Below are 19,191 nucleotides of genomic sequence, written 5' to 3'. Positions count from 1 at the left end.
AAAGTTCGCACTCGTCTCTGCAAGGATAAATACAGGCCACGTATGGTTTTCAAGGGAATCTTATCACATTCTTCTTCCAAAATAGGGGCAGATGGATAGCAACCACACACCCTTCTCTGCAAAGTAGACCACAAAGGCTCAGTATTATTGAGGTCGTGACTGTGTTAGCCAGGGCAGGGGGTTCATGAAACCAGTCCTGGGCGAAGCTTGCTGTGTTATCAGGGTCCATGTCGTCTTTGGACACTGTGTCACCATTGAGGAACAGAGGGTGTACCATGGGTTGCGCCTGATCAGCCAAAATTATCACACACCCAGTGGCAGTAAAGCGACTCTGCAGAGTAACCATGGGCACGTGAAATACTAAGACATGCCTGCTATAAGCATTACTGAACCCCCACCATGTTTCACTCTCGGGACGAACACTCGTCCAGAATTTGAACACATGAATATCAAAACAAATGACTTTCTTCCATAGTCCAGGATTTAGGGTCAGCGCCACGTTCCGTATCACAGGCGTTTCCATGCCGATTAGTGGTTTTTCAATTCCAGTTCGCTCTGCAATTTCCTGGTTATAGAGCGCCCTTCGGATTGTTTTGATGCTGGCAGGTTTCAAGGGTGCGATATTCAGTTCTACAGTGATTTTAGCAGCTGTCATTCCTATATTTCTCGTTGCAATCCTCTGTCACGATCACTCAACACACACATTATCCCACGTTGCGACTTAGCACCTTCCCCGTATGCAATATACGAGGGGTATTCGGAAAAAAAGTTCAGATCGGTCGCGAAATGGAAACCACTGTGAACAGCCGATGAAGCTTTACACGGATGTGTTGGGCAGTGTCTCTAGTATGCCTGTCGATCGCGTTACGTCACTCTTTTCAGTTGTGAGCGCACGGTGAGCACGTAAAAATGCGTAGAATATAGTGTTCCCGTCCAAGTACGAGGGCCTGGTGAGAAATTTCGCCTGAAGCTATGCAGACCACGTAAAGTAACTGCCATGCGTTTCATTCTTCAAGACAGAACTCAGCCGGATTCTGCAGGGGCAATGATGGTATTCTTACAGCATATTCGACGGGAAGTATTTGATCACCCACCATGCTGTCCGTAATGGCCTCCCTTTGTGTTTCATCTCTGTTCACATGAATCGCTGGCTATGAAGGCAACACCTTGGCACAGACAACGAAGTGTAGACTGTTGTAGAGAATTAGCGGGAAGCACTGGCGTCTGCATTCTGTGACGAGGATACTAGAAAGTTGGTACAACGCTATGACAGATGTCTATGTCGGAGGAGCTACTGTGTAGATAAGTTGCAGGAAGTTATAACTAACTGTTGAAAGTAAGAGATTTTTCATTTTCTCAGTGGTTTCCAGTTTGTGGCCAGTCTGAACACAGTTTCCGAATACCATTCGCAAACCTTGGCTAGTGTGCGTTTTGAAACACCAAACAATCCATTTCCCTTGGTTACGGAAGCACCCATCATAGTAGCACCAAAATTTTGTTCTCGTTCGCATTCTGTTAGCTCTCATGACTGCAGAGAACACTATTCTAACTGCGAATGACACTTGCCAAGTATTGAGGGCATTGTAGACTACACGTGGTGTTCGTGGTCAGGTACCACAGCCCAACTTGAAAATCTGCCTAGCATCTACATTTATATTCAAGTATGCATTTTTCTCTGTGTTTCCACATTTGTGTCCAAGCTTTGTCTCTAGCAGCTCTGAAAAAGTTAATCGTCACTGTCGAGATTTTTACTTATATTTAGGCTTCGACCTGTGAACTAATCCTCAGATGATCTCTTTATAAAAGAATTAAGTGAGTTATTTTGAAATTACCCTTCTTTGTACGAGTGTTGCTGGTTTTTTTGCTCGTGTCTTTCTTCTCTTAAGTTTAGTTGCTATACAACAACAGCCAACGAAAACAAGTAGGGTAGTGAAAACTTTACTGCTCACTGCGGTACACTTTGCGAATAACAAACAACTGGGAAGGCAGTAAGAGGATCCAGAGTGAAGATAGGTGCACCGCGTGCAGAAAGCGATGAGATCTCGGCCGGCCGTTTGTCTAGACTAGACGCGGTCCCCACCCAGCGCTCAGTAAGCCCGTCGCATCTCTCAGAGCCAGCGCCTGCCGCCGCTACCTGTTGAACGAAGCCGTACGCCAACAGGTCTCTTCCCCTTCCTACAAATAAAGGCATAATTTTTTCTCCAGCATCTCTTCATACGAATGAAAAATTCAATTTGAGTAAATCGTATTCCCTTCGAACAACTGTGGTAATTGGACAGTGGTGGCAGTTACATGTGGATCCCGTAATACATACATTCGTTATCGGCGGTTTCGCATATATGCGATTTTAGTTTCAAGAGGACCACACCGATTTTCGGTTTTCATCATATTTCGATAGATTAAGGTTTAGTTTACGTACTCTGGAAAGGATTTTGCTGAAACAAATTTTTTTCGAGCATTTAAAGAGCATTTTCCTTCCGCGTGTGTTTATGTGCCACACCCATTTTTCTGTCACCCACTTTTCTTCATATATTTTAGATCTTTAAATCTCCTACATTGCACGTTAGGGATTCTTTTTTTTTTTTCCTCCCGAGTGTGTTGGCTAGCCTCGAAATACAACAGTCGTTGTTCTTTTGTTTCTGCTGTTCGTAAACAACACGCTTTCAAACCCACGGTTAGTTCTGTTCAAGTGAATTGTGAAATATAAAACTTGCAGGTATACTATGGGCAGGCAATTAGGAGAAATAAAGAAAATCTGGAGGCAATGAAGAGAGATGTTTGGGCCGTATTCTTCCATAGGTCCTCTACTGATGATAAGCCATGTCATGGATTTTGCCCATCAGGAGAATATTCGAGGTGAAAATACAAAAGAGCTCAGGCAACTAGAGAATCTAATTCTCACCAGCATTATCTTCCTGCTGCTGTTATTACAGCAATTAAACCTATTTTCAGAGACTTGGCTCATCCTGACCCTCTAAGGAAATGTGTGCATGGCAAGACACAGGACCCAAATGATTGTCTCAACAGCATAATTTGGAACCGCCTTCCTAAAACTGTATTTGTAGGCATGCATGCAATGAAACAAGGAGATCATGATGCTGTTATTACATTCAGTTGTGGTAATATTGGAAAGTGTTGGGTACTAAAAAAGCTGGGAATTAATCCTGGTAAAAATATGATCACTGGGGTGCAATATAGCGATAAAATGAGGATAGCAGATGCAGACAGATCTGCATCTAATATGGCCAAGAAACCAACACAGCCAGCCGGAGTGGCCGAGAGGTTCTAGGCGTTTCAGTCTGGAGCCGCACGACCGCTACGGTCGCAGTTCGAATCCTGCCTCGGGCATCGATGACGTGATGTCCTTAGGTTAGTTAGGTTTAAGTAGTTCTAGGGGACTGATGACTTCAGAAGTTAAGTCCCATAGTGCTCAGAGCCATTTGAACCATTTGAAACCAAGACAAACATCCAGGAAGGTGAAAAAGAAGCTGGAAGACATGCTGGAGGCCAAAGAAGGGCCATCATATGCAACAGCACAGTTTTAATGAACTGTAAGTAACAAATATCAAAAGGTTTTTCTTTAAAGTCAATTTCCCGCAAACTAAAATTTTCACTACATGCCCCATTATATCAGAAACTATCATAGAAAAAAGAATGAAATTTTCCGAGACTCTGCATTACATAAATAGCCACCTCTGGTACTACACTGATTAATATCCCCCATTAGGAAGTTTACAAAACTATTTTCTGCAGAAAAAACTTAATATTTCTTGTTAATAAATTTAAAAAAGTATTCCTTATAAACTATAAAATGGATAAAGTAGATTTTAGTATAGTAGACCTGCATCAAACAGTTTTTTTTTTCAGAAATGGGTCAAATACTCGCCTAAATTAACATGGGTTAGATAGGCAGGGTGTGGTCCCCTAAGACCAGTTCTGATATCTGTTAATAGTACGTAGCAATAGAGCTGTGAAGCTGCAATTGAGAGTATCTACTAAAATATCGGGTAAAAGGAACGGAAGTGCGCTTGTCAAGGGAAAGAACTATGTGCGAAAGTCCTCTTCTTTACAATTAAAGAGAGAAGGTTTGTGTCGCTGTAAGAAAGATGAGCGCGATGTTGACATTCAGCGTGCTTTTGGACTTAGTCAATACATTATGTGAACTGTTCATGATACGCAGAATCAATTCAAAAACGGCTCATTGTTCAACTTACCCTAAATGTCTTTAGAATGACTTAATCTCGCTAGGAGGCTATGCGAAGACGGAAAAAATTGCTAAGCCTTGGAGTTAGCACCACAACCAACAGCACATTGCTCTCTCTGGAACTACTATACACGCTAAAGCCAAGAAAAGCTTGCTCGCAGGTTTAAGTGAAGAAGAGGACGATCCAGTACACTTCTCGGCTATCTCAGGTGGGTTTGATCGCTTCAAGCATCGTTTTGGCTTCCACAACATTAAAATAACAGGGCGGGCACCTGCGGCGGACGATGTTGGAGCTGAGAAATTTAAATAAGAGATTTAAAGAAATTCTGACAGACAGAGCTATACCGTGAGCAGGATTTTTAACCTTATTGAAACGGGCCTGTTTGGAGACAATCGGTACCCGCAGCTACATTACTACCGAGGAATAAACAGCATCTGGATATAAGGCTGCCAAGGTCCGAAGCATCTTTATCGGAGGAAGTTCTGCGGGGGATCTGAAATCAATACTCCTCACGTTCTACCATCCTGTAAATCTTAGATTTCTAAATGATTGTGGCAAGAGCAGGCTGGGAGTTCATTTACGATGGAATAATGATGTTAGTTCATTATTGCGTGGAAACTCTACCCGAGGAAGACAATGTTGATACCGTGGACAGTTTTAATTTAAAACGATTTGTCATTAAAGTAGGAATTACTCTGCAGGTCAATCAGTTACTTTTGCACGTGCATAGGGTCGCTCTCAGATTAAACGGCAAATGGTTTCGTAAACAGCTGGAAAAAAGGCGTAAGATTTTCAGTGTCCCCAAAACGTTTAGGGAACTAACCTTGAAGGCCACAAAGAATTCTTGAAACCAGAGAAGTGGTTTCTCACCTTGCAAAGTCTTACTGTGGGAATGTTACAGTCAAGTTCCAATTTTTGTTCCTCCACTCCTTTTTCCTTAATAAATTCAACACTAACGAGTTTTAAATCGAAAAAATCATTCCAGACATGCCTCTTGGCTTAACCAATGTACTTTGCAGCGATATTTAAAGTCTCCATGCTCTCCATTCAGTTCCGTCTAGAGCTGCTGCCACTGACAGTAGAATAATGTGTGTGAATTTAGAAATTTTACTATTCACACTATCAGTTTCTTCCAGTGCTGTATAGCTGAAAATTTAGCACAATGTGCTTCATGATGTCGACAACACTGAATTCCTTCAGTCGATGGTTGTAATGTTCTACTCTTTCATTGCCCACAAAATTTTTCAATTATTTCTGCATGGCATTCTAATATCGTTTCATAGCAAATTTGAAGTACTTGTCGGTTATGCGACTACGTAATAAGAGGAATGTGTCGGGAATTATCATCCCTCTTTCCTGTCTTTGGAATAATTTTTAAGGGACTGTCATGCTAGACTGCTTCGTGGCTTCTTTTGGTGCCAACATCCACTGGACCAGTAATCGTCCTTCATATCAGGCACAAATATCGAAGGGTAAACAGCGCTGACACCATGGTTCTGCCGAATTGAAGAGAACTGTGCGGACCGAAAAGCGCCACATCACATTACTGAATGAAATTTCGCAATGTACCTTCCTGGAAAGACAGGAGCTGAGACATGCCGAGCTCTGCGCCGCACGCGGCTCGCATAACAGGCCCACATGTCATTTCTCACGCCTTGACCGACCCTGCCCTAAGCGAAGAAGAGTTGGGAGGTGGGAGAGGGATGAGGGTGAGCCCTACTGGAGTGAAACAAAACCACTGTGAAGACCTTAGAGGAGGAGGACGAGGAGTTGCTAGGTTAGGTTAAGTTAGGTTAGGTTAGGTTAGGTAGCTTTCCATTTCAAATGTGTGTGAATTCCTAAGGGGCCAAACTGCTGCGATTATAGGTCCCTAAACTTGCACATTACTTAAACTAACTTATGTTAAGAGCAACATACACACCCATGCCCGAGGGAGGACTCGAACCTCCGGCGGGGGGGGGGGGGGGGGGGGGGGGGGGGGCGCTATCAGTGACATGGCTCCTGAAACAGCGCGGCACCTTTCAAGTCTCATTAGACTCTTAGGAGTGTGGTTTGGTCACAAAATTCACTAAACGCCAGCAAATGACACGTTAAGAAGATGATAAAACTACAGTAGTTCGACAGTGATGACTCAAAACATTCTAAGCACTGCCCAGCGAGAAACTTCGTGCCATCTGTTGGCGTCGCGGGTATGTTACGCGCTAAAGACAGTATGTAACTAGCAGCGACGAACTGGGAATCATTCTAGCGAGATATTGGCAAGTACAGACCTGCACTGACGTATGCCGCTTTTACAAAGATCACATTAAAGAACCCCAGGGAAAGAGCACCTCGGAAACAGCGAACCTGGGGAGCTGTTCACGTACTGCTGTTGTGAAGGTGCATGGAAAGTGGTTGAAGGGCGTAGACGACAAGGTGGTGGGCTGCCAAGCCTCGTCACATATCACGGAGTATGGTGATCACACGTTTGCTCACTGAATAAAGTAGAATAGACGGCGACATGTGGCAAATACGACATCAGAGAACGATGCAGGTGTACTCCAAATAGCAGACCTTCGCTCCACAGCAGACTTGATGTCTTCGCATATCGAATCAAGAAATAGTCAGTTACGGTTGCGTTGGATATATATGATCAGAGATATAGGACTATGGATTAATGTCAATGTGTTGCCTCGATGGATGAATAATATCTCTGTTTAATCATGTGAACAACTACTTGAAATATGCCAGGCGCGACGGGCGCAGGCCTGTGAGAGCAATATAATGTTACGAGCTACATTCTCCGGGGCAGTAATCGAACGCTCCATGACGGTTGTGGACTACATGAAACTGTTGTGGACTGCCTGCTCCCATTTAGTTTGATACCTTGGCAGAAAATAGCATGCGCTCTGCTCTTCAGCGGAGAGACATTAAGTATATAACAGTGAGTCGTTTAAAACAATATAAAGGAGAAAATCTAGTGGAACATGGATGAAAATGAGGGAACACAATGGATGAGACAATATAAAATGGGGTGGCTGTAGAAATGGAGATAAAAATCTAAAAAAAGTATTTTACTCAGAAACAACACACTATAAGGATTAAAAGAACACAAGGCAAAGTATGGCAAGAGCATAAATGTTGCAGAATGATTAAAACAGCCACGTGATGGGAGACGTAGCACAGAACGATCAAGGACAGCAAAACTATATAGAAGTCTAGCACACAATTAATAGAACAGCAGTTGATGTCACAGTAGAATGGCACCAAAGACAACACCGACACAGCACACTGATAACGAAGAAGAAACTGGGAGGATCTGTCAGGGGTAGGGATGCAAGGGAGAAGGGAAGAAAGGGTGGAGGTGGTGGTGCTAGGGGGGGAGAGAGGGGAGATAAGGGGAGATGGGGTGTCAGCCCTCTGAAGAGGGCCGGGAAGGGAAGGATGGGAGAGGAACTCAGATGAGGAAAGAGTGCAAGGACTCTAAGGGGGGAGAAGGAAATATCACTCTGGGGGAAGGATGGGAGTGGGAAGGAGGGGCCCTGGGGAGGGGGAAACAAGACCACTCTACAGTTGGTAGGAAGTGGGGTAGGTGCTGGAAATTGTCCTAATGAAGGATATGGAGTGTGTGGAGGTGGAGAGAGGGGGGATACAACGATAGAGGTGTGGCAACAGGTGGGGGTCTGGAGAGGCAGGAGGACACGAGGGGTGGTGGTGGTGGGGGGGAGATTAAGCCTGTGGACAGTATAAACGATGCAGGTTTTTTGAGGAAAACTAGGAGGTGGGGAAAGGGGATGAGTTCATAGAGGTTGCCATACATGGTCATAAGCATTTTGGACGTCAAGGGAAACAAAAATGGTGGAGCAATGGTAGCTAAGTTGAAGGAAGAGTAGGTGGACAATGGGAAGGAGTTGGTCTTCGGTGGAGAAGGAGGGTTGGAAACCACAGTGGTTAAGGGGATAGGAGGTGGTGTTGATTAAGGTGGTGATGGATATGACCGGAGAGGATGGATTCAAAGACCTTACTGAATACAGTGGTGAGGCAGATGGGACGACATGAAGAGACAGCGGAAGGAGGTTTGTTGGGTTTGAGGAACAAGAGAATGTCGAAAGTCTGTGGCAGGTCAGGGTAGAAGCTAGTGGAGAGGATGATGTGTAAATAGGTAAGGGTAGCAGGAAGGACAAGGGAAAATCTCTGAGGTGACAGTAGGTGACACTGTCGTGACCAGAGACCATGTTGGATGTTGACTGGAGGGTAAGTTTAATGTCTTGTGTTGTGATTGGAGTATTGATATTAGAGGGGTAACTGCCCCAAGTACTGTTGATGAGAGTGAGTAAAGCTACTGAGGCGTCAGCACATTCCATGATGGTGGGGAAAAGGGAATAATCAAAGTGGTGGAGATGGAGAAGACCTCAGAAAGAAAGGAAGCAAAGTGGTTGGCCTTACTGACGTTCTCGGGAAGCTGACAGTCATTATGAAGAAAGGGGTAATGGGGTGTGGAATGGAAACCACTAAGGCAATGGAAGGCCAACCAGTATTTGAGGGAGTATACAGCGAGGGTGGCGTTGAGTCACACACAGGTCTGGTTCCAATCACGGCGTTTATTTGCTGTAAGCATGTTCCGAACATGTTGCTGGAGTTGCCAGTGGTGGTGGAGTGTATCCCTGTCCTGAGTGAACAGGGAGGAGGGATAGAAGAAGCGGGATTCGCGAGGGGAGGAGGACAGCCTATGGAGGAAAACTGGGGCAGTGGGGGTGAATGGTTTTAGTAGGAACATTGGCCTCCACAGCGTCAGTAATGACTTTCTGAAGGAAGGACGACGAGTGGGTGATGTCATCAGGACGGTAATAGGTAAGAGGGTGACTTTCGACCTAGGTGGCGATGGGTTCCCGATAGGCATTCCAGTTGGCATGATGGTATTAATGGACTACCTAGAGAGGAGGGTAATGAGAAGATGTTATCGTGAGAAGGACTGGAAGGTGGTTGCTACCTGTGGTGTCAAGGGTGCATATGGCGATACGCCCAAGGAGGTTGGCAGAGGCAATGACAACATCTGGTTTGGTGTTGCTTTTGGGATGGGTGTACTGACGAAGAGGAACCGGGCCATCTTGGACTGTGGAGAGGAGCTGATGCCACTGCTGAAGGGTGGCAGGGGAGTGGCTATGGGTATTGATGTTGGTGGCTATCAAATAGGTGAAGAAGGTGCAGTCAATGTGTGAGACGAAGTCACAGGGAATAGGAGCAGTCGAGCAGATATAGATGGTGGTGCAGGTCATGGCGAAGATGGTGAAAAAGATGCTGAGGTTGAGGTGTTTGTTGCGGTGATTCACAAGGGGTTGTGGACAGATGGGGATGTGCTTAAGGTGGATGATGCTGACTGCACCCTGCACTCAGGGACCAGTAGAATCAATTTGATGCAGGATATAGGGAGAGCTGTGGACAATATGGTGAGGCTGGAGAAAGGTTTCTTTCAGGAGGAAAGTTTCTACTCGGTGATGGGGGAGGGTGTTCATGAGGAGGTATGTGTTGGTGCACAAGGAGCTGATGTTCTGGAAAAGGATGCGACACTCACGCTGCGCCATAACATGAAGAGATGGAGAGTGAGGGGAGTGGAGAGTGGAGACTTAAAACAGGTTGTCGAGGCAGGTGGAGGTGAAGTGGGCTTGGCTGTTGGAGTAAATGTCAAAGGTGTTGTGAATGACAGAGTAGGTGGTGAGGGAGATCTGTTGGAGGGTATGTGGACGTTGGAAACGGTGGATGTTTTGAGGACCATGGTTAAGAAACAGATGTTGTATTCAGCTGTGGGAAGCAGATGGAAGGAATTGTTGGTGTGGATGGGACGTCGATGGGAACAACGTGGACATGAGCTTGGGGGTGGCAGGAGGAGCTTTAACCTTACATTTGTGTAAGTGGGTGCAATGCAGTCGATTGCAGGTGTTAAAGGAAGGAGCAGTGACGATTTGGAATAGTTTTTCATAAAATGGGAGGACTTGCATAGGGGACACTAGGGTGTTTGTACAGTTGGGTTTCAGGTGGTCTTTATACATCAAGCAGAGCTGGCAGCAGTTGGTTTGGGGAGGGGATTTGGAGGTTTCCACTGGGTGGTGGCAGTGAAAAGAGGCGCACCCTGAGTGAGGGGGTGGTTGATGGAGGGTGCCAACTCTGAAAAGAACTGCGTGAGGTAAGTGTTACTGGAGGGTTTGTGGATATGGTGGGCAGAGCGAATTTCAAGGACAGGGTAAGAGTTTAGTTCAGCCAGCACCACAACCTCCATGATCACCAGGCTGAGCTTGGTGATCACTGCAGTGCAGGTTGGGGGTGATGAGGAGGCTGGGCCTGGCCACGACAAGAAGAAGAGAGGATGGGTGTCAGAAATGTGTGGAGGGCCAAACATGCCATGTGGATGTTTATGGAGGAGGTCTGTATGAAAGGAGGTGGAGGGGAACTTTATGAGGACTGAGTCCCTGCAGGCAATCAATTGGGAGGTGGGAGAACCTGTGAGATATTTTCGTATCTCCATTGTGAGGGTACAGGCATAGAGGAACTTGGGGTCTGGGCTTGACAGGACGAAAATTTCGAGGATGGGTGTACAGGAGAGGTGGCATCCTTGGAGGAGGAGGAGATGGTGATTTTTTGTTGGAAGTGGCAGGAGCAGAATCCAAATTGATGAATTTCTGGGGTTTCTTGGTGAGGGTAGCTTGGGTGGAGGGGAGAGGTATGAGGAGGAGAGGGAGTTGACAGGTGGCGGATCCTGCAGGCATGGTGGAGGTGCTGGGAGATGCTGTTGGTTCCATGGTGGCAATTGTGGATTGGTGTAATGTGATGCTGTTGGGGAGGCAGACATTGAAGTGACGGGGGGGGGGGGGGGTGGTGAGAGGGGGGAAGCTGACCACCTGAGCGGTTGCAGCAGAGGCGGCAGCTGAGGCAGCAGAGGCGGCAGCTGATGCAGCAGCTGAGGCATATGTGAGCATGGGGCCAGGAGTGGACGCTATTGTGGGTATGGAGGCTGGGGGAGGGAGTAGAGGTGGGGGTAGAGAGCAGGGGAAGAGATCGGGGAATGGGTGAGAAGGGGAAGGGGAGGCGAGGTAAAGGGCAGGCCAGGGGCAGCACTCCAGGAAGTGATAGTGGAAATAGATTAGGAGGCGTAGATGACAGTGGATGTTGGAGGTCTGATGGCGAAGACGGCGATGGATTGACAGCGGGCGGGCGCCGACGAACGGACGGACGACAGACGGCGGCGGCGGCGGACAGACGGCAGTGGCAGACGGCAGTTACCCCAGGTGGTGTCATCCTACGATTAGGAAGTTGAGGGGATCCAACCCCCTAGACACCGTGATCGTCTCCGACGTGGTTCTAAATACCCGCACAGTAGAAGTACACTTCCTCCTGACTGGCTGCCCGTGACATTCGTGGATGCAGCAAAAGATTCGTGGTTTGAGAGACCTTTCTTGCTGATTTACACGCCCTCTGTTCTGTAGTTCGGTGTACGTAACGGCTATCACTGCAAACGACGGAGTCGGAACCTCTTGTTGTCACAGGGGCTGAGCTGGCAACCAGCCCGCCGGTGATGTGTTGCAGTGTAGCGTCGGCGCTCGGCGTGTTTGGTGATACGGCACTTTATAAGTGCCATCGCTACTATAGGCATTACGATGTGAATGCTCGATACCAGATCGATGGCTCTCCTCGTATTAAACTGCGTCGTGTTTTTCCATATAATTATATGTGTGTAAACATGGCAGCTTAGCCGCGCGGGAAAGCCGTGCGGTCTAAGGGGCCTTCCACGGTTTGCGCGCCTCCTCCCGTAGGGTTCTAGTCCTTTCTCGGGCATGGGAGTGTGTGTTGTCATTATCGTAAGTTAGATTAAGTTAGACTAAGTAGTTTGTAAACCTAGGGACCGCTGACGTCAGCAGTTTGGTCCCATAGAAATCACCACAGATTTTTCCATGTCAGCTTACCATGTCATAATGACTAAGACTTTGTGACTTTACATGTAGGAGAATTATTCGTCCACCTAGGCCTGGTATTGGGGAGAGATGGATTTGTTGCACGGATGAACGTTAGCCGGCTCAAGGCACAAAACGCGCCGCAGCCAGTGCGGGTAGTTGAACGATTCTGCCCCAGGTGAGCTCACGCGCTGAGAGCGTGTCGTCGCAAACGGGTAAATCCCAGAGCTGAGAATTAGGACGGCTGAGGCTCGCATTGCCTTTGTCCATGATGTGCTCCAGGAAATGGCAGAGTGTCAGACACTCTTAATGATGGGCAAGTTGCAGCTCTCTGTGATTCGACGGTAACTCATATCAAATATTGATGTAAATATGAATACAGAATGAGATATCCACTCTGCGCTTATATGAAACTTCCTGGCAGATTAAAACGGTGTGCTGGACGGAGACTAGAAAACGGGACCTTAGCCTTTCGCGGGCAATTTCTCTACCAACTGAGCTACCCAAGTACGACACACTCGCGGTCCTCACAGTTTCACTTCTGCCAGTACCTCATCTCCCACCATCCAAACTTCACAGAAGTTCTCCTGCGAACCTTGAAGAACTAGTACTCCTGGAAGAAAGGATATTGCGGAGACGGCTTAGCCACAGCCTGGGGGGTGTTTCCAGAATGAGATTTTCACTCTGCGGTAGAGTATGCCTGATATGAAAGTTCGTGGCAGATTCAAACTGTACTGGTAGAGCACTTGTCGGCGAAAGACATAGATCCCGAGTTCGAGTCTCGGTCAGACAAATTCATGCGAGATTCGGACGTATAGGAGATTCTGGGCGGTGAGCGGTGAGTACCATACTTTGACGTCTGTAGGGACTTCATACACTATGTGATCAACGTACCCGGACACCCCTAAAAACATATTTTTTTCATATTAGGTGCATTGTGCTGCCCCCTACTGCCACGTTCTCCATATCAGCGACTTCAGTAGTCATTAGACATCGTGGGAGAACAAATGGGGCGCTCCGCGCAACTCACGGACTTCGAACGTGGTCAGCTGGTTGGGTTTCACTTGTGTCATACGTCTGTACGCGAGGTTTCCACACTCCTAAACATCCCTAGGTCCACCGTTTCCGATGTGATCGTGAAGTGGAATTCCAAACTGCATCAGGATCCACAGCAAGTACTATGACAGTTAGGCGGGAAGTTAGAAAACTTCTGTTTCTTGGTCGAGCGGCTGCTCGCAAGCCACACATCTCGCCGGTAAATGCCAAACGACGCCTCGCTTGGTGTAAGGAGCGTAAAAACTGGAGGATAGTACAGTGGAAAAACGTTGTGTGGAGTAACGAATCACAGTACATAATGTGGCTACGTCATGGCAGGGTGTGCGTATGGCGAATGCCCGGTGAACGTCACCTGCCAGTCTGTGTAGTGCCAACAGTAAAATTATGTTTCCAGAATGAGATTTTCACTCTGCAGCGGAGTGTGCTCTGATATGAAACTTCCTGGCAGATTAAAACTGTGTGCCCGACTGAGACTCCAACTCGGGACCTTTGCCTTTCGCGGGCAAGTGCTCTACCATCTGAGCTACCGAAGCACGACTCACGCCCGGTACTCACAGCTTTACTTCTGCCAGTATCTCGTCTCCTACCTTCCAAACTTTACATAAGCTCTCCTGCGAACCTTGCAGAACTAGCACCCCTGAAAGAAAGGATATAGCGGAGACATGGCTTAGCCACAGCCTGGGGGATGTTGCCAGAATGAGATATTCACTCTGCAGCGGAGTGTGCGCTGATATGAAAGTCGTGCTTCGGTAGCTCAGATGGTACAGTGAAAAAGACCAATAAAAAGGTGTTAGCATGTGGACGTAATGTGCTGTTCCAGTCCCTTCTGTACCTAAGGTCCATCACCGTTCCCTCTGGATCCCTATGTAATTCGGTGCTCTCCGATACACACGATCGAACAGCGGAGGAGTGGTACTCAAGCGTCAACTTTAGTTTACAATATTTCCGGATGTAATTAACATTTTACAATGCAACAAACGGCACTGATTACGTATTTATTTATATGTTGAGATGTGCTAATAAAACTAACGGGGTTGCATTTAAAAAAAAGTAGGTTTGTGTTAAAAATCATACTTCCGTGCATTTTCTTTATGGTTTATATTAACCAATTACACTAGCCCCTCTCCTCACGTTCGGCCTGTGGAATCGATTCGTCAGTATTTGATGTGGTTTACGTAATATATCCAGCGGTAATGTTAGGTGACTCACCCTATATATATATGGCAGCACAGTATTTGGAAAATAGCTCATGTCTGTATGTCTCGAATACGCCTTGTATAACACTTTAGCCAGTAGGCAGCACTACCCACGAAGGAATTCTTTCAGTGTCCAAGGACTTGACTCGTTCTCCACTTACGCACTTTGGTACATACTGTATTCAAGCATTGATACGTCACAGCATTTGGTACAAAGTAACACTATTTTTGCTCAAATAGTCAACAAACCCACAGCATGCCGCTTTCACACTCGACCGGCAGTGGCACAACCAATCTGTGTCGATCGATACAGGGTGACAATTATTGAACTATATGAAATGAAATCGTCGTAACTCCTGAACCGTTTGCGTCAGGACGTTCAAACAGCACGGTTGCCCGTGGGGCATGACTGGAATTAGCATGCGCATGCGTGGTTTGGTTTAGCGACAAAGCCCACTTTTGTCTGGCTGGGTTCGTCAACAAGTGGAATTGGCGCATTTGAGTGACTGAGAACCCTCATTTCGCCATCGAGAAGTATCTTTATCGTCAACGGGTGACTGTGTAGTGTGCAATGTCCGTCATGAAATGATCGGTGCGATGTCCCTTGATGGCACCGTGACAACTGAACGGTACGTGATGATTTTGGAAGATGATTTCATTCCCATTATCCAAAGTGACCATGATTTCGACAAGATGTGGTTCATGCAAAACGGAGATCGACCCCATCGAAGCAGGAGAGTGTTTGACGTCCTGGAGGAGCACTTTGGGAACCGCATTCTGGCTCTGTGGTACCTAGAGGCCATTGACATGGGCTTCGATTGGCGCCATATTCTCTGGACCTGAAAACAAGCGATTATATTTTATGGGACTATATCAAAGACAGGGTGGACAACAATAACTCCAAAACCATTACTGAGTTGAAAACAGCCATTCAGGAGGTCATCGACAGCATCAATATTCCGACACTTCAGCAGGTCATGCAGAATGTCGCTATTCTCGGAGCTACATCTTAACCATTGAGGGTAGGATTATCGAACACATCTTAACCTAAATCTGAATATCTTTAGTGACGTTTACATGGATAAGGTGCGTGCACGCCATATATATGTAACTTATTTTCGTTTTCTTCCACATAGTTCAATAATTGTCATCCTGTATGTTTCAAAATGACAGCACTTTAATGTTTTATGACAAAGTTCCTGATCACTACAGCGAATAAGGTAAAAGTTATTCAGAATGCGTTGTTGTTCACTTATAGATCACGTTCAGTTTATAAAGGGGATTGTTTCGTAGCACTGATACGGCGATAGCTGTATATTATGCTCTCATAGGTTGTGAAATCCTAGTGTTGTGGAAAACAATCCTCGTCAGAATAAACTGTGAGGCAGATCTACACTTAAATGTCCCTCATGGACTGAGTAAATGCTTTAGGAGTTTTTGGCCCTCACTGTGAAACGTAAGCTTGGGTGCTGACAATTCTTTAGTCAAAAACATAAATCCTTAAAGACGGTATGCTAATTACTTTCTTCAAAAGGAAGATTTGCGTGACTCTGAATTTATTACCAAAAATTTATATGCACTAAGAAATTAAGAAACAGTTAAACTTCTATTATGGTGAAACTGAGATAATTCGAATAACAGTTGACAAAGTTAATTGCTGGGAATTTGGAATTCGCTGTATGACGCTACCACCGACCACCTTAAACTTCAACTGATGCTAACGTAATACCTCTGTGAGTAATCTTTGAAAAGTTGACCGTGAAGTAACCAAATGGAAACAGAACCATCAAAAGTGGGATTCGTTTCCGAAACACTCCAGTCCATTTAAACTAACAGTAAAGAGGTGGGTCACGAACAGTCATTCTCCCAGCACAAAAGCAAGCTTTAACATTACATAGTAAGACCGACCGCCAGCCTGATTAGGCATCCTTGTGTCAAGCAAACTGATGAAGCAGAAGGCAGTGCCAAGGCTAAGCTAACCTTGCTTGACACACACACTAAAATCATTCCTGATGTATGTCCATACTACAATGCAGTAGCCTAATCTTGCAGATAAATGTGCTACTATCTAGTAACAAAGTCAGATAAGCAAACGGCCAATGAGATAGTAAACAGCAACATATGCCTCTCAACAACACGCATCATAAACGAACTAGATGCGGCAGTTTATAAAACCAGTTACCGACACACGTGAAACTGGTAGCAATACTAAACAGGGAAAAGCTTGAAATGATCCTGAGTTTAAACCAGGAGATCTGCTAATGATCATAATCTGTACCTTTATTGCCAAATACAGGGTGTCTATGCCTGTGCATTAACCAACTTACATTAGAATAGGTACCACAGTAAAAAGTTCTTTCTTAAATTCGGTTTGAAGCAACTAAACAGAATGCAAATCCAGCTACACTGGCTCTGAAGGAGCCTTTGCATTGCTTCATAACTTACTAACTTAGTTCATGAGAACCCTTTACTTTCATGGTTTGAAGAACCATGCTCATTAAGCAAAACTACAGCAGTATGTTTGAGAATTGGTCAGTAGTCTTATCATTAATTATTAGTTAAGTAAAGCACAACAATCTGCAACTCTTAAAATAACAAATGCGCTTTTATAGGCAGTCCTTTGACCTACTCAAAATTATAGTGGGCTGTGCAAATAACAACGCAACAAGTCCAGTCACTTTCTCGTAATAAATTAGGGCACTCAGAAACAAATTCACTAGGATAGGATTCCTGTCAAGATTTGTGATTTGGGATAGTCCCTACTTTAATATAGAATTTTTAGCAACACCACGATTATTACTAAATTCAACCATATTCCACAAACACCTGGTCCATTTGCAGAGTGCCAAACATGAGCAATTTAGTGGAAGTCTAGTGGCACTCGTGACGCAATTTGGCGTCTGAATTATATATATATATATATATATATATATATATATATATATATATATAGGGCTAAAAACAATGTCATGATAATGGTATCATCAGATGCAGCATCTGAGGCCCATAAATACTGCCCTGAAGCTCTTCTCGAGTCCAAACTCCAGGAGTATGAGCCACAATGACCCTCTGTTGCTGGCGAGGTGTTAACCACAGCGCTGCTCAGCCCACAATCCTTATTCGTCACAAAAGACGAGTTGGCACTTGCCCGCCAACCACACCTTTTCCAATCCGCCAGGCTACTTCCGTAACTTTGGGGCTTCCCACATCTTTTACATTCCACCCGATGTTCCCTAACATTGGACCACGTGATTTACGGTACATTACTTAACAATCATTGCATTAGTTATCTAAATACGCAAACACAATTTTCGACAACATCGTTCAACATTTCACATAACAGAAACATGTTTACATAGTCAAAGAATTTCAATGACAGATACAACATTTTATATTAGCTACACCACAAAATGTCACAGAAATATCGATACAAATACAAAACAGATCGAAAGTAGGTGTTACGTATGCCCCATGGTCCATTGATGTTTCCTGTTAGGGATATATCAATGAGACATCAACAACACCTAAATGGTATCGAGCAGTCAAAAAAATAAATCAGTCCAAACAGAGTTGAGCATCAAAAAGTACGTCACAAAACACACTAAAACACAATATACTTTATACGCATCATTACCAAAACAAGATGTAAGCCTCAATACGCAAATCTGTACACCTATAAGAATTTTCTCTCGTTTTGTGAAACAATAAGTTAAGTAGTAATCAGAATTTTTCTGTGTTATCAAGAATATTGAGTAGCATGTTGTATGCATTTAAAAAAATGTAGGTATAGCCTACGTATACCAGTATACACCTAACAATGTCACATGAAATTTCAACACCTTCTATGTAATACATCCTATAGCATAATCTAGAAATTAGTAAATTAGAAATGTTCAATTTTGCATTTAGTAATAGCAGTCCTCCTTTGATATTTTCATATACATATAAACATATTTAAATTGAACCTAGTATTATTTTCTCACTGTAATTCGAAACAGACAATCCCTCTTTGAAAACCATAGCAAAAGACATACAACATTAACCAAAATAATAATCAAATAATTTTCCTGCGTGTTATAGCATCTGGCAGTCCACGTTTGCAAACATTTCAACACTATATATAGCATTAATCAATCAGCTGCCAACTTTCGGTTTTGGCAGTCTGTTTCAGATATGTGTCCTTGCCCCACTTTGGCCAGGCTTTTATGGGCCCACTCTGTATTTAAGGCTATCCACATTTCCTTTCAATTTGGCCACATTTTCCCTGTAGTCATTTACAACAATTTCTAGAATCTGAAACTTACAAGGAAGTATTGACAATTCTCTATAAGTACAGCACCAAGATATTTGTAAATGCATAAAGTACGGTTAAATAGATTACAGTAACTTAATAAGATAGGTATATTTTTATTACCGTATAATATACATTTTTATACCGGTATCATGTTTGAATATACTTCGTTACTCATTCATAGGGACATATGGTTTGAGATCCACTATGTTACTCACAACAACGGGCTTCTGATCTTTGGGTAGATTAAATAGTATTAATTGTTATGAAGTATATCTTGTATTATGAATGGCCTATTATATATTTTCAGACTTCATGGTTAAGTTCACTTGATTTTTCATGAGTCTTCAGAAGAACATAGTCTCCGATCTTGAACCTGGCAAACTTCAGGTTCCTATTTTGCCTTTTAAATCTCGCTTCTGCTTTCTGCTCTGTTTTCTCTTTTCCCAATTCTTTCTTCTGGGCTAATCCCAAATCTATACATGGTGGGAACTCTAGTTTTTCCTCAATTAAATATTTGC

Source organism: Schistocerca cancellata, chromosome 6 (assembly GCF_023864275.1).
Source record: "Schistocerca cancellata isolate TAMUIC-IGC-003103 chromosome 6, iqSchCanc2.1, whole genome shotgun sequence".
In the NCBI taxonomy this organism is placed as follows: Eukaryota; Metazoa; Arthropoda; class Insecta; order Orthoptera; family Acrididae; genus Schistocerca; species Schistocerca cancellata.
This window is presented reverse-complemented; position numbering follows the sequence as displayed.